At 38.0% G+C, this 12,592-nt stretch overlaps 1 pseudogene; it reads right to left on the bottom strand.

Annotated features, from left to right (window-relative positions):
• The window catches only part of LOC142834737 (T-complex protein 1 subunit delta-like), a 51,770-nt pseudogene extending 50,685 nt beyond the window's left edge, over positions 1-1,085 (bottom strand).
• Between the last annotated feature and the right edge of the window lie 11,507 nt (positions 1,086-12,592).

Below are 12,592 nucleotides of genomic sequence, written 5' to 3'. Positions count from 1 at the left end.
CTGTCGAGATAGAAGAACAAATTTCAAAGTAATTTGTAGAGTAAAATGTGAAGTATAACTTTCAGGGATTCAGAATGGCATTCTTTATTAATTTGCCATATGGACTCTGAATATGTAGTAAAGTTCTTCACTATCCTCTTTTACCGCAAGCTCTGCCTTTGCGAGACCCAAAATGATTCTCCATGCAAAGTCAGTGATAAAGCTAATATACATATATTTTGCAGTTTGGAGCATCATAGATAGGCTTTCCAATTATTTTTTAGTTTCAATTAGATTGGTAAATTTCCCCGTAGCTCATCTCAGTCTAATCATATAATTACATTTCATTTAAGTGAAAATGACTAGCTAAAACTGTTTGCATGAAAAAATACACCTCAGATGGTGAAAGTTTTCTCCAATCTTCTTTATTAATATTCCAAACAAGATTTCCAGTATTATTATTCTCTGGATCACAGATCATGAACCAAAGATTATGCCAGAATAGTGAGCTGGAGTAATCAAGATGCAAGTAAAAATAGACTCTATCTTACAGAGTTGTGCTTAGTGCTTAGAAAACTAAATATTACCCTGACTTTCCAGACTTAAGCGTTGCTGGCCTCAGTGCCTGTGAAATGTAATAGTGACTGCACCTCTATTGAGCATGGCTAACAAGTACCCTGCTTCCATCAAAGCATCATTCCTGGGGACTTTGCTTCTCTAGAGCCACTGAACTATGAACGTACTCTTTCCCATGTCTTCCTACAGCTACAGTGCTACATTCAACGCATGTTGTTCCAATTACTGACATTTCTTCAAGAATGAAGAGGAACAAAAACAAACTTATTGATCCCTTTGACAAGGCACTTGCAGAAAAGGTGGTTTTGTTTTTCTCTGTGATCATATTCCAGGGTGTAGCCCCAGAAAGTGAAGTCAAGTGGCCACTGAGGGAGGACTGACAAGACAATGCTTACAAAGAACCTCATGCCTGTCATGGGGTAGTTGCTGTACTGCTGGTTGATGACGCTACTGCCCTGGACGATGGAGAGTAGCTGTGATCTTGACACCTCACAGACATTTAACTTGCATATTCCTGGTTGTCTTCTCATTTTGGCAGAAGTAGAAGCTACCGTAGGAGGACAGTTATGTCACATCTGTGGTACCATTCTTCTAAGCCCACCCTAGAAACTAGTTCTCAAATCTGCCTAATAGTTTTGTAAACTCATCCACATGTAAAAACTTTTTTTTATTATTCAGATAAAATTTGCATAGAGTAAAATATACCTTAAATATAAAATTTGATGAGCTTTGACAGATTTATCAACATAATCACTAAAAAGCCACCAAAATTTAAGAACATTTTCATGAATCAGTTTAAATATTGTTTCTCTGGCTGATATAAAATAGTATTTGATTTAATTTTAATTTTCCCTCACTTGGTGATGAATGGTGTTGTACATCTTTCATGTGTCTTATGGTCATTCTTGCCCTTGTCCCTTGTCCTTTGCAAGCTCCCAACTCTTTGGCTCTCCTGCTTTTATTTGAATATTTGTCTTTGTCTGCTTTATGCTGAAGAATGACTAAATGAGAACAGGTACCAGTCACGTGTGCCATCTGGTACCTTTACCCACACTACACTGTGGAGTGTCGTACTGAGGCTGCTAGTTCGTTTCCCGGCTGCCGGGCAGCTTGTTGATTCCCAGCTGGTCAGCCCCCAAATAATCACACAGAAACCATATTATTCAAATCACTGCTTGGCCCATTAGCTCTAGCTTCTTATTGGCTAACTCTTATATTAATTTAACCCATCTCCATTAATCTGTGCACCACCACAAGGTCGTGAACTACCAGCAAAGTTTCAGCACCTCTGTCTCCGCCAGCGGTTCCGTGGCTTCTCTTTGACTCTACCCTTCATTCTATCAGCATTCAGTTTAGTTTTCCCCGCCTACCTAAGTTCTGCCCTATCAGTTAGCCTCAAGGAAGTTTCTTTATTCACCAATGGTATTCACAGCCTACAGAGGGGAATCCCACACCAGTGGAAACACCTCTTGACTGAAGATTTAGACCACCCCATCTTCATAGAAGCTCCCTGCTACCAAACCCACACTCAAAACAAACCAACTTCTCCTATACCTAAGCAACAGACTCTACAAATCTCATAAAAAATGGACAGCTCTTTGGACTGGAAAGGGAGGGGGAAAGGAGTGGGGGGAGGGGGAGAAGGGTGGGAGGAGGGGGAGGGAAATGGGAGGCTGGGAGGAGGGGGAAACTTGTTTTTTTTCTCATTTTCTCAATAAAAAAAAGATTAAAAAAAAATAAAAAAATGGAATTTAAAAGACATTTTCTGTCTCTGTTTGTTTCACATAATGAACCAATGTTGAAGTTCATCCATACATCACTGAGATTTGAAGTCTTGGTCATTTGTTTAGGTGGATTGCACTGTTTGCCCATTCTCCTATAAATAGCATTCATTGTCTCATTTCAAGACATCAGATATTATAACCAAAGCTACTATAAGGTCATTGTGAAATTCTTTGTATACATGTTTAAATTTTCCTGGAGTCAAAAACCTACTAGGATAAGAAAACACACATTGGATGGATCCATTTCAGTATAAAATTACAATATGCATTTTATTTTTATATTCAGATTAAATTATGACACGTGGCTATATGATTAATCCCAAACCAAATGGAGAATTCTTCACTTTGCCACCTATGGTGGAGAGGGACATTTCTCCAAGCAAGAATAATCACTTACTTTTCTCACTCTGCTTGTTGTTCCTTATGTTGTGAACTAGCAGGTTCCTGCGGGTTCAGTAAGGATTTGTCCTTGTGGTTTTTGTTTGTTTTGTTTTGTTTTAGTTTCTCCTGTTTGTTTTGGTAATTAGCTGTTTTGTCTGCCAATTTTGTTGGTGATTTTAGTTAAGAGAATGAGATCTTACTGCATAGCCTGGCCTAGTCTGAAATTCACTACATAATCTTCAAAGAACCCTTCCTGACTCAGCCTCCCAAGCCCTGGGATTACAGGCATACACCACCATGTCTAGCCAGTTTGTCAATTTTTAAATTGAATCTTAATTGTTTTGCTTATTGACCTACACATTCTTTTTCTCAGAACTGTGTGCTGAAAATTCATTTTCCTATAGTTTTCTGCTGATCTTGAAGTGTTGTTTTAGACACAAATTGTTTATCAAAGTCTATTTTTGTTTATGTTTTGAGTCAGTTTTCTGACCCAGAAATGATTTCCTGCTCCAAAATCTTAAATGGTATTCTTGATATATTTTTTTAAATACTTTGTTGTTTGGGACTTCATCTGGTAGCCATGACAAATTCCAAATTGATTTTTGTAGAAAATAATCAGGTTGATGTAAAATATAACTCTTTCATACATTCATCTAGTTGCTTCAATACCATGTACAATTTTTAAAATAATTTCCAAAAATTTTAGTTGTTCTTTTGTGAGAGTCAACTTCTGAACCATGTCTTTAGTTTGTCTGTGTTATTTACCTCTCTGCTGAGCCAAAGCAACGTTGTTTTAACAACTATGGCTTTGTGGAAAATAATGAAATCAGGTAGTGAAGGTCCCCTGGGGAAGTTCTTTCTTCGCACTGTTGTGGCTATTCTGCATTGTATGTGCTTTTAAATAATTTTTTTAAAGTGGAATCTATTCAAAGAACTTATTTGAATTTTCTGGATTGCACTGAATCTTGAAATGGACTTTCACTTCTTTAAATTCATCCTACTTTTCCATCTGGCACTATTTCTCTTCATTCTCGATGGCTTTACATTTAGCTTTCCTTGAAATGTATGTCTGCTTCAAATTTTGTCAAAGTTTTGTAATTTAAATGCCTTCATTTTGAAGGTTCTTCCTCTGGAAAAACACTTCTGTGTCAGTAGCCTATTTTTCTCTCAGTAAACTAGAGATCTTGCTCCAGCACTGCTTTGGCTGAGCCAGCAGTACCTAGTTTTCAGCTCCCATCTGTACCACATGACTTCCTTTGGTTTTAAACTATTCATCCTATGACACATCGCTATGAGAAGTCTGTCTAGCTACTTTACCTTCTCCACATAAAATTTTGGAAATAGAAGCTGAGGCCTTTGCTTTAGGAAGTTTAGGAAGATTTTCATTTAACTGTGTTTCAAGTTCTTTCATCTACCTATTCTCCCACCATCTATTGTTGGGAACATATTATAGACTAGTGGTATCAAACATGGATAATTTTATCCTCCAACCAACATCCAGCCATATGTAGACACATTTACAGTTGTCAAACTCGGGAGTTGCTCCTGATATCTAGAGTTTAGAGACTAGAGATGCATCTATGTCCTACAGTGCATGGATGGTTTCCTTAAACAAATCTTTATTTGAGTCAACATGTCAATGACATGCCATATCTATCAAGACGTAGATATCAGGAATTTATGCATAGTTCCCATCATGCCTTTCTTTTATTTTCATTTCACTCACTTTCATTTGTTCTGATACTTTCAATTTTATTAATCTTTGCATCAGTTATATTGATCTATTAAACTAAAAATAATAATCTTTTGGGTTTTTTATTTCTAGTATTCGTATATCCTTATGTGTGGTGGCATTTTACAATCTCTTTTCTCATATCATCTTTGTGGTTTTGTCCATTAGAAAATGTAACATTTTATCATATTTACATTAAAATATCTTCTTGATAATTCCAATATGTAAGCCATCTCTATACCTATTCCATTGCCTACCTTTGTTTGACTAGAGATAGCATCTTCTATGATTTTACAATAAGAAATGTTATATAACATAACAATAAATTAAAAAATAATAATAGTCCCCCATAAAAAAATTAATGAACCTCTTCCTAGGCTGCCAGAATAGGGCTGAGTAAACTATTTTATAGGCAAGCTAGCTTTGACCTCTGAAAATTTAGGTTGCTTGAGTTCACTATTATTTTAAGGAAGATTACTAAAATGAGGTCCATTGGAATTTTGGATTTACCAATTTATATTTCCATTAATTTCTCCTACCTGCTTTGAAATTTCTTTCTCATTATCCAAAAATACTAGAATTCCATTTCTCTTTGTCTCACTGTTTTTAACTTTGTTTTTATTTTACAAAGTGTGGGCTAATACTTGGAAAGCATTTTTGATGGTACTGAGAAAAGCAAAGCTGTATTTTACCGATTTACAAAATAACCTGCAATAGAGTAGTTCAGTTTTGACATGAATGCATACACACATGTAGTAAATGGGGTGGCGGGGCTGCGTCCCCAGCACCCCGGCCGCCTGGCTAGCTTATGCTCCGAAATAACAACACACAAACTGTATTCTTTTAAACACTGCTTGGCCCATTTCTATCTAGCCTCTTCTCGGCTAACTCTCACACCTGGACTAGCCCATTTCTTATAATCTATGTAGCCCACGAGGTGGCTTACCAGGGAGATTCTAGCCTACGTCCATCCTAGGTTGGAGCTTCATTGCGTGTGCCCCAGAGAGCAGAGCTCTCGTGTCCGCCCTGGAGATGGGAGCATGGCGTCTCTGCTCCAGAGACTGTTGAGTCTGAGCTCACTTCCTCTTCCTCCCAGCATTCTGTTCTGTTTACTCCACCCACCTGTGTTCTAACCTATAAGGGCCAGCCAAGCAGTTTCTTTATTTTTTTTAACCAATGACCTACCTCCATCACACACACACACACACACACACACACACACACACACACATACTCTCTCTTTTTTTTTGTTTTGGTTTTTTTTTTATTGATAAAAGAAGAATAAGGAAAAAAAAACAAATTTCCACCTCCTCCCAGCCTCCCCTTTCCCTCCCCCTCCTCCCATTCTTCTCCCCCTCCTCCCACTCTTCTTCCCCTCCTCCCACCCCTCTCCCCTTCCCCCCACTCCTCTCCCCCTCCCTCTCCAGTCCAAAGAGCAGTCAGGGTTCCCTGCCCTGTGGTAAGTCCTAGGTCCTCCCCCCTCCATCCATATCTAGGAAGGTGAACATCCAAACTGGCTAGGCTCCCACCAAGCCAGCAGATTGCGTAGGATCAAAACTGCGTGCCATTGTCCTTGGCATCTCATCAGCCCTCATTGCTCGTCATGTTCAGAGAGTCCAGTTTTATCCCATGCTTTTTTTGGTTACCACATACTCTCTCTTAAAGAAAAATACTGCCTTGATGGGCATGTGATTATTAGTATACATTATATCATGTTCACAGAAGAATCCCTCTGTCACATATGTTTGCATATTCTTATAATTTCTATTGATGAGCATCAGAACTGCAAATGTACTTTGGAAAATATAAATAAGTCTGAATATGTTGAAAAATTTGTGCCTAAATAATGAACTAAATTTGGATTTAATATCATTCACGATAGTAATATTTACATTCCCCTTGTGTAACCAGGGTTTCACATAATTTTTTGAAACCAGTTTGAAGACTATTCTATTAGAACAACAGTTTAATGCATTGATAATATTGCTACTAATCAAAATATAATTAAAATATTTTAAATAAAGTACTATGTTTCATTTTGTACCTTATATAATCTTTCTCTAAATATTATGGCAGAATTTCAAAAGAAAGAATTTTTATGAATTTTACTAAGTAATTTATTTTAGTTTGCTTTTGATCAAGATCTAATCCATATCCATATCTAGTGTTGATCAGAATGTATCATTCAGGTGGAAATAAATTGTATTATTTATGAGTAAGAAATTTAAAATTCTTGAAATATAAAATGATACAAATTATCACAGTGAAATAATGTTTAAAATACTCATATGAAGCAATATATGTATATAGATTTCCTGTTCATTTTAACCCTGCTAAACATTACTCCGTCTGATAAAATTTGACTTTAAATTATTAATTTTAGGGTATAGTTTAGGATGTATGGTTTAGACTTCTATCAATTTTTGCTAAGGCCTTTTACGTTTCCTAAATGCAAAGAACATTTTTACATTTTTATATTGCCTGATTCACTCTTAACTGACAGGTGGTGCATTTTAGACTGACAAAGATAAGCATGAAGCAGACATCAGAAGATGGAAATGATTATGGTATAGAGCACTTTGTTCATAAAATATATGTGTTAATCCGCCAGTCATGCAGGTGAAGGACTGAGAAAAGCTTTCTGTGTGTGTGTTGGCAGGTGTCATGAAATTTCTGACAAACATGATTATGAATTCATGATCAATTTTTCTCTTTTCCATAGAAATGGCATGTTCCTCAGAAAGGGCTTCCTGGAGAGCCCTTCAGATTATCCATAGGCTATGAGATATATGCAGCTGCACCTCAGAGGATTAGAGGCAGTCATGTTCTTGACAACCACCTGTCTGTCTTTCCAGGAGAGATTTCTCATTTCTGATAGATAATTTCAGCAACACTGTATTTTTCATATTTATTTTTATTAACTAATAATTTTTGCATCCTTACCACAGTTTTCCCCCATCCTCGCCTCCCAGTTCCTCCCCCAAAACCTCCCTCTCCCTGCATCCATTTACTCCCAGTCCTCGATCTTCAGAAAAGGACAGGCCTCTCACATGTATCAGTCAGCCATGGCATATCAAGTTGCAGTTCTAGAGAGTATCCAAGAGTAATGATGGTAGCCTGCAATGTTTGAGGGGGGGGGTTGGTTTTTGGACCCTGCTGGCTAGTATTTCAAAATAAAGGAAACTTATACATGGCACTGAACTTCTATTTGGTAACCTATATTGTCTCAAACAGGCATTGTATCTCTGCTCTACAGTAATTTCATCTAAACTCCCTTTCTACATGTTTATATTTTAGGAAGTTTTGACCATAATGGATTTTTATATGGATCTTCTATGTTAGTTACCTCTTTCCAGATGTTCTCTTCTATCCTCCTTTTCCATCATCTACCTCTTCTCTTAACCCTTCCTGTTTCATTATTCCTCCTCCCCACTTTCTATCACTTGTGTTTTAGCCTGCTCCCTTTGAAATCCACTTCCAGGGTTCTCACTAGTTTCTCTACTGCAACTGATACTCCAAATAAACACATATAACTAAATACTAAAAGCTAGCATTCACATATAAGAGAGAGTGTACAACATTTGTTGCTACCTACGTCTCTATGTCATAGGCCCTAATACTTTTATTCTCAAAAAAGTAAAAATCCAGAGGTAGTAGACATCTGAACCAAAACACTATTTTCCAGTCATGACAGGGCCATTGTACACATGAAATCAAAGACATTGTGACATCAGTCCAAATCCCAGTGGAGTTGGAACTCAGTCAATTGGCAGTTGGTAATTACTGGAAGAGGCTGAGTCATGTCTCTTCACTGACGGAGCTGAGAGGCTACTCATGCTCCAGTCTTATATCCAAACACATACAGCAAGGACCAAATGGGTCCAATGGGTATTAAAAATGTTAGAACATATGAAATTGGATAGGAAGAATAGAAGCATGTAGAGGAGATTTCAGAGGGAGGGCATGAATGGTAGATTTGATCATAATATATTTTATGCATATATAAAATTCTGAGTAAAAAAATTAAATTGAAATTTTAGCTCTTTGTGTAGAATCTACCAGCAATATCTTGGATTTTACACCCTTAATCCAAGATACACCATTCATAAAATAATAAATAAATCTACAGAATGAAATACATATATTATTTTAGACTAAGCAGTCAGGGGTATTTTTGTTTTGTTTCTTCAGATAGTCTTATGTAGCTCAGGTGGTCTTGAGCTCCTGATCTTCCTACCTCTACCACACCCTGGGTTGATGGGCATGTTCCACTGTGCCTGACTTCAGAGTCTATTTATCAAGGCATCAAGTCAAGAAGTGTACTGAAACCTCAAGAGGTTTCTATGGGTCCCTGTTATATGTGTTTGTAGTACTCACTGAGTCTTAGATTTTTTTCTGTGTATTTTATTATTCTAGTCTATCTGTGAAGGTTATAGGGCAAGGTGAGAACAGCACTTTTTTTCTGAAATGCAGAGCTTTAGACAAGAACCATGTCTGGTTCCCCAGCAATAGCAGGGGTTATACTGAGCCAAGGGTCAGCTGGTAAATCCTGTGACAATTTGCCAGGGTTTGTGCCAGAGTAACACTGAAAAATGAGTCATTATGATTCTACTTAGTGATGACCTGGAGGGAAACCACAAGGTTTAAGCTAGGGCACCTGAGTGAAGCTGCTGCTTTCTAAAGTGTACATTCTCCAACCTTTTACACGAAAGAGAATTCAGTATCAGGTGTATTTTGCATATCAGGGGGAAAAGGAAAAAGAAAAACAGAAAGAAGGCCAATTTGACTCCTTTAGAATGACTACCATCTTATTGTCTTTTGTGGCTTATTTTGCATTTTATATTTGCAGTTCAGGGAATATTCATACTCATTCCTAAGGTACTTTTTTTTCTGAAGATTTTCTTTTTTTTTTCTTTTCTTTTATTGCATAGATTGCAGCATGCTACTGATGGAAAACTTAGACTCCTGCTGTTCCAATTGCCAGGTTCTTTTCAGAGTAGTGGAATAACAATCTTCTTGTGCTCCGGGTCCTGGGAAGGCTGCAGAAATGAACAAATATCTCCTCTGCTGATGGCAGAGCCACTTTTCCTAAGGCAGAAGGCAGTGAAGAATGAGGAAGTCTTACCTCTTCCTTTGTAGAAGGATCCACTTCTGTTTCCCCTCTGGAAATTCCACCCTCAGAAATCCCTTTTCTCATGTGTTAGCACTTAATCACTATAAACTTTTAAATTTTTTCCTTAATTTCTACCACCCACCCTCCAATAACTCAAAGTTTGCATTGTGAAAGCTGAGGTCACTAGAGAGAATCCAAAGTGTTTTAACCTTCCTTAGAGTTAATAAAGAAGTTCTGAAGGATCATAATACCCAAAGCCCTTCATTCTCTTTTTTGTTAACATTCTTCTTAACTTTTCAAGTTCTTTCATTTTGAGAATAAATTCTTCTAAATCTTAAAACAAGTATGTCTCATGCAACACGTTTTGTACATTAGCACACTCTATCTGTTTTATATTACCTGGCCCAGTAGAACAGTGGTCCTCAACTTGTTGGCCACGATCCTTTTGGGAGGTAAAATGTCCATTTCATGGCAGTCACCTAAGATCAATGGAAACCACGGATATTTACATTATGATTCATAATAGTAGCAAAACAGTTATGAAGTAACAATGAAATAGTCTCAAGGTTAGAAGTCACCACCATGACATGAGGAACTGTATTGAGGGTCACAGCATTAGGAAGGTTGAGAACCACTATAATAGAAGTTAACGGATTGGTACGTCTTTCAAGATAGTCATTGTATTACATTGGTTGCCTACTCCCCACTCCCAACAATTGTTATTAGGTTTCTCTAGATGAATTATGGCTTCTTGAGCTTCTCATTCTTTGAATCTATTTTGCTTCATTCTTTACAACAAATATACTCAGTTTTCCTTAGTCACCACATATATATAGGCATAAAGTCAAAAACTCCTCAAAGTCTACATATTAAAAATTCAAATCAACACCCTTGCTTTCCATGAACTAACAGAGGAGCAGGAAGTCACACATAATGAAGGACACCTGCTAAAGTCTCACTTCCTATAATAAAGGTATCCATGCCTTCCTGGGTATTCTATATTTTTTTCTGTGATGTATAGAGCTAGCCATCAGTGTTAATGTCTCCTAGTTCACCATTACTTTCTTATGGGTTTTAATTTTTTGCTTTATGTGTATTTGTTTTGTCTGCATGTATGTCTGTACCCCATATGTGTGCCTGGTATCCACGAAGTCCAAATGAAAGTGTTCGATCCCCTGAACCTGGATTGTGAGCCACCTTGGGCTCCTTGGAATCAAGCCTAAATTCTCTGCTGGGCCATCTCTCTAGCTCCTGATTCTGTGCTGATAAAAGCTACCTAACTCTTCGATCAACTTGTTTCCTGCCTGAGTTTTTTAGCTTCTGAAAAGAAAGCCAGGGGAGCCCCTGCTCAGACACAATGAAAGCGTTTCAGATAAGGAAATTGGCGCTCATCTGTACATCTTTTCTCTGCATCTTGACAATTTTACATTCACAGCCACAGACTAGGTCAATCTTACAGATAGTGACAAATAATGGGAAAAAGTTCCAAAAATCTTTAAAACTTCTATTCCCTCAAAAAATACCTTGAGAAAACTTCCTTTTGTCATCTTTGTCAGATTGGTTTTGGTCTGTTTTTTTTAAATGATAGTTATAGGTCTCAGAACCCACTTTGGCCAGCTTGTTCAGGTGGTGTTGGTGGTTCCAGACAGTGATGATGAAGCAGTGGACAGCTTGACTCCCAGAAAATTGCATCCACTGTACCTTTTGGCCAGTTCAGTTGATCACAATTATGTCCAATCCATTTCAAGAAGCTAATGTTATATTCTAGCCAAAAAAGGATTTATTTCTGGGAATAGAGACTATCTAGTTGCTGGGGCTTGTGTTGGACTATGTTCTTCATGAACTTTTTTTTTTGCATTGCCTGTTTTACTTCCCCCCCATCTGAATCTCTTATCTCTTAGAGTTCCCCCACCAGTGAATGATTAGATAATTCAGTAATGTACCTTCTCCTAGATGCTATCAGTTCCTTCATACAACTTCCAGTATGTTTGCCTGATTGCTGAAATCTTGGCCCATACATAGTGATATGTGATATTTTGGTAAGTTCTTTTGCAGTGGCTACATAGCTCAGTGAATTAACAAGGAGCATGACCAAACACCTTGTTTAACTAGAAGCCAAAGGTGCTCAACTCTCCCTCAAAGTCCCACTGAAACATCTCTTGAATGTTGGATCAGTGTGTTGATGAGAGAAGAGACTGAGAGAATGGTGAACCATGGTCCTTGGTTGGCAATATAAGAAGATACCATTTTAGATGTTTTCATCTGGAAATGTAGACAAAATAGCCTTATCATCAAATGGCCTTGTAAAAATATCCCATAGCTATTTACAACAGAAAGAGATGCAGCTCCAATGAAGCAGAAACACTGTGGCACTCTTGGTGACTACCCCAATTGTCGTCATAGTAACTGCTGGAAGCAGATGCAGAGATCCACAACCAAGCACTGGGCAGAGATCAGGGAGCCCAGTTGAAGACAAGGAGGGGGGATTATATGAGTAAGGGGTGGGAGTCAAGATCATGACAGGGAAACCCACAGAGACAGCTGACCTGAGCTTGTGGTATCTCATTGTCTCTGGACCGACAGCTAGGGAGCTGGCATTAGACTGACCTAGGCCCTCTGCATCTGGGTGACAGTTGTGGAGATTGGTCTTTTGTGGAGCCCCTAGCATTGGAACCAGAACCTTCCCTGATGCATGAGCTGGCTCTTTGGAACATATTACCTATGGTGGGATGCCTTCCACAGCCTTGATGCACGGGAGAGGAGCTTGGTCCTGCCTCAACTTGATATTCCATGTTTTGTTGATCCCTATGGGAGATGGAGCCCTTCTGAATGGAGATGGAAGAGCAGTGAATGGAGAGCCAGAAGGGAGGTAGGAGGAGAAAACAGGAGAGGAGGAAGAGGAATTTTGGTTGGTATGTAAAATTAATTAATTAGTTAATTAAAAACAGAGTCGGATGAGAAGAGCTCTTTTATCAAAAGTCACAGAAAATCCTGAGATTGTTATTTATGAAAAACGAGAGACAGAAA

The sequence above is a fragment of the Microtus pennsylvanicus genome, chromosome 14 (genome assembly GCF_037038515.1).
Source record: "Microtus pennsylvanicus isolate mMicPen1 chromosome 14, mMicPen1.hap1, whole genome shotgun sequence".
NCBI classification, from domain to species: domain Eukaryota; kingdom Metazoa; phylum Chordata; class Mammalia; order Rodentia; family Cricetidae; genus Microtus; species Microtus pennsylvanicus.
The sequence above is the reverse complement of the archived record's forward strand: the minus strand, read 5'-3'. Positions and strand labels throughout refer to the sequence as shown.